Source organism: Schistocerca gregaria, chromosome 8, assembly GCF_023897955.1.
Source record: "Schistocerca gregaria isolate iqSchGreg1 chromosome 8, iqSchGreg1.2, whole genome shotgun sequence".
In the NCBI taxonomy this organism is placed as follows: Eukaryota; Metazoa; Arthropoda; class Insecta; order Orthoptera; family Acrididae; genus Schistocerca; species Schistocerca gregaria.
Window position 1 is genome coordinate 262,877,901 of NC_064927.1, and position 11,181 is coordinate 262,889,081.

Here is an 11,181-nt window from a genome sequence, read left to right on the forward strand (position 1 = left end):
TATCTTGCAAACCATGGATGAAGGGTATCAGACGGATGCCATATTCCTTGACTTCCAGAAAGCATTCGACTTGGTGCCCCACTGCAGACTCCTAACTAAGGTACGAGCATATGTGATTGGTTCCTAAGTATGTGAGTGCCTCAAAGATTTCTTAACTAATAGAACCCAGTATGTTGTCCTCGATGGTGAGTGTTCATCGGAGGTGAGGGTATCATCTGGAGTGCACCAGGGAAGTGTGGTAGGTTTGCTGTTGTTTTCTATCTACATAAATGATCTTTTGCATAGGGTGGATAGCAATGTGCGGCTCTTTGCTAATGATGCTGTGGTGTACAGGAAGGTGTTGTCATTGAGTGACTGTAGGAGGATACAAGATGAGGACATTCTTGGGAACCAATCCCTTATGCTCCTACCTTAGTTAGGAACCTGCAGTGGGGCACCGAGTCAAATGCTTTCCGGAAGTCAAGGAATATGGCATCCATCTGATACCCTTCATCCATGGTTCACAAGATATCATGTGAAAAAAGGGCGTGTTGCGTTTTGCAGGAGTGATGCTTTCTAAAGCCGAGCTGATGCATGGACAGCAACTTCTCTGTCTCAAGGAAATTCTCTAATTATAGATAAATGTAAATTAATGCAGATGAATAGGAAAAAGAATTCTGTAATGTTTGAATACTCCATTATTAGTGTAGCGCTTGGCACATTAAATATTTGGGTGTAACATTGCAGAGTGATATGAAGTGGGACAAGCATGTAACGGCAGTTGTGGGGAAGGCAGATAGTCATCTTCGGTTCATTGGCAGAATTTTGGGAAGATGTGGTTCATCTGTAAAGGAGACCGCTTATAAAACAGTAATACGACCTATTCTTGAATACCGCTTGAGCGTCTGGGATCCCTATCAGGTTGGATTGAGGGAGGACATGCAAGCAATTCAGAGGCGGGCTGCTAGATTTGTTACTGGTAGGTTTGATCATTCTTCAGGAACTCGGGTGGGAGTCTCTAGAGGAAAGGAGGCGTTCTTTTCATGAATCGCTACTGAGGAAATTTAAAGAACCAGCATTTGGGGCTGACTGCAGCACAATTTTACTGCCACCAAGTTACATTTCGCGGAAAGACTGCAAAGATAAGATAAGAGAGATTAGGACTCATACAGAGGCATATAGGCAGTCATTTTTCCCTCGTTCTGTATGGGAGTGGAACAGGGAGAGAAGATGCTAGTTGTGGCACAAGGTACTCTCCGCCATGCACCGTATGGTGCATTGCAGAGTATGTATGTAGATGTAGATACAGGTGTAGAAGTGCTTCTCTGAGATGAAGAGGTTGGTACAGGAGAGGAAGTACAACTTACTCAAAAGAATTGTTAATACACATTTCTTACATTAATAATGTTTTCTAATAAACACCTCTATCAGGAGGTCACACTGCAGTAGATTAATTGATATTGTGAGTATTGTCAATGGCCCTGAACATTTATGGGGCTGAAGTTACTTGTGATGTGGATTTCTTAATGAAAAGAGATGTTTGTAAATTATTCTTCACCTGCAACTATTCCGCAAACATACCAGTGAATAAATGCAGACATATAACAATTTATACAGCCTGCATTTCTATTTGAAACAGAATGGAAGATAGTTAGTAGATATTACACAAAATCTTGGAGGACCCGAAGAAAAACGATGCACTGCCAACTTTGAGGAGACTAATGCAACGAAACATAAATACAAGAATATCAGTATTGATCATTCAGCTGGTCTTGCCGCAATGGAGTTTGTAGTTCACATCTCGTGACCTGTGTGTCCCAGACAAGAAACCTGAATGGCAGTTTCAACCATATGGTGTGATCAACTTGCTGTGGAGTTCACTGCTACTGCATGTTGGTCTCCTGCATGGGTCTGATGCCAACATAACTTTCTCACCATTGCTGCCTGCCTGGCATGGCGACTCTGGCCACTGGCTGTCTCCCAATGCTGCATGCTAATCTAAGCACATACTAATATCCAGCGCCAGCCTGCACTCCTGGCAGCTGCCCACAATAAGGCTATGTTTCAACAGCTGTACTGTATGCAGTGAATAAATGAACTGTTGTCTTCTGTTTCTGTGACTTCACAAAGGCTACCCCCAGGATCATCTTGCCTGCTGCCACACCAAACATCCTGCATCATTACAATCTGCACTTTGGAGTCCACACTCAAACACTGCTCGGGCAGCGACTTTCTGATAACAAGACCATGAATGAGTATAAGTCAGGCCATGATTTTCTTGATGTGTACCTACACTCAAAAACTGGACTCTCTTCATATGAGAACAATGTACAGACATCCTGGTAGCTGTACTTTGATTGGTGCTACTTTTGATTGTCAATTTCCAGAATTATTTTGAAAGTTATTAATGTAATTTTCCTCATTGTGTTGGAGCTTCAGATGGAAAGCACATTTGTATTGTCCATCCATGTAACTCAATGTACTACAATTACAAAGGATATTCATCTATAGTGTTGATGGCTGTGTCTGACGCTGAGTATAGATTTATCTACGTAGATATCAGCAGTTATGGCAGAGAGAGTGATTCTACTATATTTAAAGAATGTTCTTTAAATATTTTTATGATACCTGAGGGATCTATGAAATGGCAAGTATCCAAAATTTAACGTGCCACTGATCTAAAAAACAAAACAAAACAAAAAAAGTAGTTAATGTAAAAATAAAGATTTGTACTTACCATACTTGTCTCTGTCTTTGACACACATCAGTTCAAAGTCTTCGTTCAATTCTCTGCAAACTTTGAATCATGCATTGCTTGTTTGTATTCCATCCTTACAAGTCATTCCTGAACTACCTTTATAAGGATTTCGATATCAATTTCCGCCATCACATAGAAGACTAGAAATGTCCAGAACAGACTGAACCACCACCAAAGCAAAACATAACTGGCTGGCATACAATAGTTGGGTAGATGCATAGTGCTCTACTGTTCTGCACGCCCCACCACCTGCACCGGTATTTCAGCACAACAATGACAAGACACAGCGGGGGCCGCCAGCATCCCACAGCCTCGGCCCGGCTGTCATTTAGCCATTCATGTCATCTGTCTGCCAGGTGTGAAACGCCCTGTAAGCACCTCATCCTCACAACTGGCTAGCCGGTGATGGCTGCTGCAGCTGGGTAGATGTGAAATAAACCTAAGCTCTGGAGGAAGATGTGGTTGAGCTTTCCAAGGACGAGGATGATACTGGGTGATCAGAGGAGTGCTGGTTGATGGCTGGTTAACAGGTCTAGTGGTGTCAGAGGATCAGATGGCATACGAGACTTGTTTGGGGTAAGATACTGCCAGTCAATAAATACCTGCATCCGACTGACGATGTGTTGTCCTTTGATGGGAAGGGTATAAGGAAGAGACTTTTTGACATGGAATGTGTGACTGCTATCAGAGCGTCATGTTGATGGTCAGTGTACTTGATATGGACAGACGTATTTATGGAATCAGCTGAGGTGAACATCGACATCTAGGAAGTTGGCTCAATGAGTTGAGAATGATTAGGTGAAATGGGTTTTGTAACAGATGTTCAATTTGTGGATGAAAGAGCTACGGTCATTCTTGCTGCAAGTACAGATCATGAAAATGTCATCAATGAATCTGACCCAGACATGGGGTTTTAGGTGTTGATTGGATAGGAAGGATTCCTCCAGCCTGGCCATAAGTAAGTTGGCACAGGGTGGTATCATGCGAGTACCTATCACAGTTACTTTGACCTTTGTCAGTTACTTATCTGCAAAATATTAAAACTAGTCTTCTACTTTTAATGCCTCATTTCCTAATCTAATTCCTCATCACCTCTTGACTCAAATCTGTCAATGTTCACTAACCCATTTTTTACTTTTACTCTGATGTTCACCTAATAACACCTATTCAAGACATTATCCCTTCCATACAATTTCTCTTCCAAGTTTTTTTTTGCTGCCTCTGACAGAACTACAATGCCATTGGGAAATTTTCAAAAATTTTTTCTCCTTCAACTAATTCTCTTTTCTAATTTCTCTTTGTTTCACTTTACTGCATTCTGTATGTACAGATTGATTAACTTAGGGTACAGGTTACATCCCTGTCTCAATCCCTTCAATTGTTGCTTCCCTTTCAAGACCTTTGATTCAAATGACTAATCTGGTTTCCATACATGTGACTTAACCATTCACTCCCTGTATCTTATTGCTACAGTCAGAATTTCAAAGAGTAAGTTCCAGTCAATATGGTCGCAAGCCTTTTTTTTTAAATCTACAAGTGATAAACATGAGTTTATCTTTGCTCAGTTTATCTTCCAAGATGAGTTATAAGTTCTATATTGCTTTGCATGTTTCCTTATTTCTCCAGAGTCCAAAACTGATCTTCCCTCATATTAGCTCTTGCCAGCAGTTCCATTCTTCTATACACAATTTAGCATTTTTCAACTGTGAATTCTGAAACTGATGGCTCAGTACCAATTACACGTTAGCACTTACTGGGCACAATATATTTTGATTAATTTAGTACAACAAGTATATAATGAGGCAAGAAATTCATGAAGTGTGATAATGAACAAGGTAAATCATTTTCAGAGAAACAGATAGAAACATTTATTTAAAGTTTTTTAAATTTATTTGTCTGCAAATAAATTTAACAAGAACTAACATCTTTTATGCATATGCATCTGAAACATACAATACTGAAAATACTCTAATTTCAACAAACAAAAGAAAGTTTTTATAGTACACTAAGATATGATCCAGTTCCTTTTTTAATTGATTTATGATATGTGCTCATTGAATGATATGATAAAGCATCTATGTTTCACTGAAAAGTGTTTAATGTGCTGATGTTGCAGTCTACACAACTCAATGTGATAAACACACTGCCTAGAGTGTTGCAATATTTGTGCAATTCTGATGGCGCAATACTGTAGTAACGATAAAGAGCAGAATGTAAAAACAGAATGGTTGATAGTTTACATGTCCTTGTCACAGTGATATTCTGAATAGCATTATGGTAGATGCCAACAAAGGAAACAAACTTAGATATTTTATAATAAATCATTATTTCACTTATTGTCTTTCACAGTGTCAATCTTTATTTTAAGCCTAACGATTTCTGGATACATGCGTTTGGTAAAAATCTTAATGCTCAAAGTGACAGCTTAAATTTTGCTGTGATTAGTTTTAAATATTAACCATAAAATGATGATGAAACAATTCAGAAAGACAACATCTGACAAAAGTAAAATAAATTGAAGAATAACTGGTCAGTACACCTCAAATTCCCAGGAGAACTAAGAAACATTCATCAGACAGTTCTAGCTTTTTATGTAGTTATTATAAAAAGAATCAAATGGTAATTTCCTGGGTTATAGTCTTTGTGAGAATTTTTCTGGAGCAATTAGAAAGTAGAAAATATTCTATACTAATTTACACAAATTTCTTAAATGAAATGAGCTTCACTGTATGAAAACTTCCAGAAATCATTTCTAATTATCTTCTAAGTTTGCAACTTACTCATTTTCCTTTTAGAATGTGTTTTCATTCTACCATTGAATATTATTTTTTTTATTTTCATGTAATGAATTCAGTCTAAATCAAATGCAATACTGTGACAATATGGACAGTATTTCACCAGAGATTACATTCCTAAACATAATCTGAAATATTTAAATTCTTTGATAAGAATCACTCAAAACCAGGAATTTGTGCCACATACAGTGTTTGCCAACAATTAAATGGAGCTAAACACGTGAAGTCATTACTTTATAATCTAACCAAATTTTCAACATTCTAAAAGGTAAATAGTTACCTAGGGTTCATATGAAGTTCAGTAATGTATGAAAAGTCCACCTTCCAAAATGTGGATACCCCTTATTCTCCTTGCCACAAAGCAACCTGAGTGACAACAGTCTTTGAACCTTACCATAACTTTTACAAAATATGTATTGCTTTCTGACAGTAAAAGCAAGGTCCTAATGTGACTAACAATGTACTACTACTTTAAAGGAATGTGACATACACCAGTAACATGATAGTAATTCAAATAAATACAAAATGTGCATGTGCAGAAGAAAGTTGTGAAAAAAAACATTAAAATTAAATTTCAAGGAAGTTATATGTTACACAAAAATCAGAAGTTTTGTACATGATAGGTATCAAACTGCTGTGAAAGTTTCATTAGAATTACACCAAATTAAACAGCATTACTGATTTATATTTACTATGCTTACAGTAACTGTTTATAAACTGTAGCAGTAATACCAAAATACAGGTTAACAGATACACATAATTTATGTTTTACGTAAAATTCTTTTATCCAACAAAATATTAAACTACCTTTGAGTAATACTCTCACACAAAGACAAATGTTTTGAAAGCAATATTAATGATTATTAAAATTTTACTCACAGTACACAAATAACACACATTCTATGAAGTGTTTATTCTAGAGGAACAAGGTACATTTGAGCAATCAAGGTACTAATATTATGAACTGAGGGTTGCCATGCCAGTATTCAGCTTTGTCACACTTTATTCTACTGTTTGGCACAAACATCACTCACTGGAAAAATGGTACAAAAATTTCTTCCTGAAGTAACAAATCTAACTAGAATCCCTTATAACAGCCAGAGCACAGGGTCATTTAACTCAACTTTGTGCGTCTTATTGTAGATTAGTCTTTCTTGGTGTCATTTCTTATGACAAAATAGCAAGAGTACACCATTAAATATATCAGCAGTAAGGACAATTATAGCCACTGCCTTATATAAACATAGCAATTGTATCCATTTATTGTGGGATTGTTACAATGCATTTTTGACTAACAAACTAAATGCACTTAAGCTTTCTTATATCCTGCTAAATGTTTTATTGAAAAACAAGTCATGTTATTTCAATAAAAATTTAAAGAACTGTATGGAAATACAGTTAATTGGCACTCCTTTATGCCACTAAAATTTTATGTCAACTTTAAAGAACATTCATAGTTCAGAGTAGAGCTATATACGATCAGCATAATAAACACCGCCATTAAAAAACCACCTTGACACACATCTCATAACAATAAAATGTTAACATGACCACAACATAAGCAGGATATAAACGCAAATCCTTCATGGATTCAGTATTCATACCTGGACATAAAATAGCCACAAGAGTGAAGTGAATCTCCAATAGTTCTGAAAAGATATACTATGGTCTACAAGACAAATAGGCATATGAAATATACACATCACTCTTAGTGTAGCATGCAAGTAATACTGTAATGTCAATACTGCTGGTAATACTGTAATACCAGTTCTTACACTTACTAGTAAATGCTAGTACAATAGCACACTGTTTGCCTTTTAGCACAAAAAAATATATTTGGAAATTAAATCACCAAATAAATGAAGCCTAGTTCAGAAGTATTAGTCACCAAATCTGTTCGTAGTGCATTTCCTCTTTTTCTTAATCTTGCCTCACCAGGACAGCCATAGGTTTTAAAAGTGAGTGTCATTGGTATCATGAGGCTTAAGTGCACTCTCTACCTGTACTCCCATCAAAGAAAAATTTCTAGCAGTACCAGGAATGAAACCTGGATCCTTCATACAGCAGTCACACTGACAACTTAGCTATTCTTTATATACACCTATTCTCAGTTTTTATCATTAAGGTGAAATGTGTTATGTTCTTTTTATAGTTATTTACATTGTACTTCAAACAGATGTCTTTTATATGACCACACAAGAAGACCATAGGTAGCAAACCAAACAGTAAGTTATATTTCAAACAATGGAAATTCCAGGTAGGTATATTAAAAATGTAGGGAAAGACAGATTGCTACTTATCGTAAAGAAGACACATCAAGTTGCAGACAGGCACAATTAAAAGACTTGCATATAGTTTTCGGCCACAGCCTTCATCATCTCAGGCCAGATGCTGGAGCTGATGGTCATGTGTGCATGAGCTGTGCATGATTGTGTCTGTGCCTCTTTACTGATGAAGTCTGTGGCCGACAGCTATTTGTGTCTTTTAATCATGCCTATCTGCAGCTTGATGTGTCCTCTTTATGGTACGTTATTATATTTAAATATTTTTAATATAAGAATTATTCACAATAGCTGATGAAGGAAATGAAGAATGGAAACATTGCAGAACTGTATCAACAAAAAAACATCTGACAAAGATGAGGACAAGATGCAATGTCTAATTTGTCCTTTGTTATTATAAAATCATCTTTTTAATTCATCACCATTCCCAACTTTGTTTCCTATCTTTTACATGTCACTGATTTTGAAAGCACTTACTCTTGAGTGACTTGTCCAATGTAACACGGGGGTTCAGTCATACTGCATAAAATCTTTAGCAAAAATGTTATTTCTATTGATTTATGCTGTGCTGAATTCATATTCAAATACTATATTTGTCCTTAGTACAACCATATTATGATATTATATATGGTGACAAATTAGAAGATTGTAAGCCACTGAATATTCCCCCGTTCTATAATCTTATAATCAACAAATGCAATATATTTTTACATTACAAACTAGAAAAGGTACCAGTTAATTTTGTATACTATAATAACAATGTGTTAGTTTAATAAGTTATAGTTGTAAAATATTTAAACAAATTATTTACACAAGAACAGAAAACATCTTAGAAGGCTGCCCAGGGTGGCCAAGCGGTTCTAGGTGCTACAGTCTGGAACCAAGTGACCGCTACGATCACAGGTTCGAATCCTGCCTCGGGCATGGATGTGTGTGATGTCCTTAGGTTAGTTAGGTTTAAGTAGTTCTAAGGTCTAGGGGCTGATGACCACAGCAGTTAAGTCCCATAGTGCTCAGAACCAATTGAACCATGTTAGAAGCTGACCTTAGGGAAGATGAGTTTGTGTTCCAGAGAAATGTGGGAACATAATGATGCTATATTGATCCTATGTCTTATCTTAAAAGATGAATACAGCTGAATGGAATGGTTAGTGCCTCAAAGACAGATGAGTATCAACAAAAGAAATTCTAATGGAAAGTAGTGGTATTAAACAAGATGATTATGGGAGAAAAAGAGTAGGAAATAAGACAAAGTACCAGCTGTTTTTTGCAACTTTGACATAAAAATAATTGATAGTCAAAGTAGAGATTATATAAGATGCAGACTGGAAAACATTTTTGAAAGAGAGGAATTTTTCAACACACAATACAAATTTAAGTGTCAGGAAGTCCTCACTGAAAGTATTTGTCTACTGTGTAGCCTTGTATGAAAGTGAAGCATTGACAATAAGCAGTTCAGACAAGAAAAGACTAGACATTTTTGAAATGTCATTTTATAGAGGTATGTTGAAAATTAGATGAGTAGACTGACTAATAACATGGTAATAAATGAAATTGGGGAGAAAATGTATGGCAACATCTCACTACAATAGGGGATCAATTGACAGGGCTCATGGGCTGAGGTATCAAGAAGTCATAAATTTGGTAATGAAGGGAAGTGTACAGAGTAAAAATTGCACTGGAAGGCCTACCATGAACACTGTCAGCAATTTGAAATGGGTGTAGGCTACAGAAAATATTCAGAGATGGAGAGGCTTGTACAGGATAGATCAGTGTAGAGAGCTGTATCAAACCATTCTTTGGACTGAAGACTAGAACACCACTAAGAATCAACCAAATACTGTATCATTTAAACACTGTCCTTTAATTTGCTTCTTTCTCTGACACTGAGCATAGAGACCTAATGTATTAATTTATGAAACACTGAATTTATAGTCAAGTCAAAATGAAAAGGGATAATAAATAGATTACGCTTTGGTCTTGCTCAAATTTTTCCCCATTTTATGAAGCAATATTTGTAGTAGTACCACAAAACTTAATAAACCAATTTCTCAGAGCACTTTTACATGCACTGGGTATTAGTAATGATGGTAGGCATGGGTCTCCTTAATTCTGGTTATCTTAACTCATTCTCTAAAGGTCTAAATATACAACAGCATAATAAAAAAGGATAGAATACTATCACATACATACCTGCAGTGTCAAAGACAAATAGGAATTTCATAGGTTAACAATTGCATAAAATTGTAGTACATACAATGTGATTCTTATTATCTTCTAAAATAATATCAGTCATTTTCATAATGGAAGTGTATTCCTAGATTTTATTTCATAGAAAATATCTTTGGTCTTTATTTTAGAAACAATGTACACAAATTTCAATGAGGTATGAATCCTATTCAGTATTTACATCAACAGAATCTTCAGGCAGTCTACTTTAAAATGGAAGACTAGGTGTAACATTCCACATAATTATGAATTATGATACTTCTTATGAAAGCTAAGAAAAAAGAATAGTCCACTTCAGTTACATTTGAAATACAAAAAATGTGATAGTTGGAAATATTAAATGATACTGACAAAATACAAATGCACTCATTATCTGGTTGAAAGAGTTTTCTATAATGAACTACAGCAGCCATGTGAGCTGATTTCAAGAGATATCTTAATTATAATTAGTATTACAATATCAATATGGTGAAATATAATGGAAGGAGTAAATATAACAACTTACCACATTGTCGAGGTGTTGAATCAGCAGTGCCCACACTAGCAAGACTGAAAATATTGGTAACCTTTTGGAAGACTATCTTTAGAGCTACTTAGCACAGAATAAACAATCACGAACACCTGCGAAGGGACATTGTCCTGGCTGAGACATTACCTGAGCTGCACCACACAGCCCAAGGAATCAGTCTCATGCTCTCCATCATTCACTTATTGAAGTTAAGTTTCTGAATATATCAGAATAACTATTATCATTAAATTCCTTTTATTAACTAAGCAGTAGATGTGGCTGAATAGCCTTCTGCTTGTAGGCCTCAATTCCTTCAGTAAATCCAACTGACACTTTTGGTGTCAAATGCAAGTGCTCTAAGTGGTTTTGGATATAACCCACTACCTGCATTTCAGCCTCCAAGTGCAAACTGAACACACTCTCAGTAGGTATGTTCTTCAAAGCAGATTGTGGACGTCCCTGTTTGGCTAACAAGATTTGTCACAGTGTTGACAGGTAAATCTACACTCCTCACTTGCTATCAATTTATTCTTTTTCTCTTGATCTTATTCCAGAATCTTGAGTCAATAATACTGCTAATTGGAAACATTACATTAGTTTTAATTTTTGAAACACTTACTTATTGTTCCA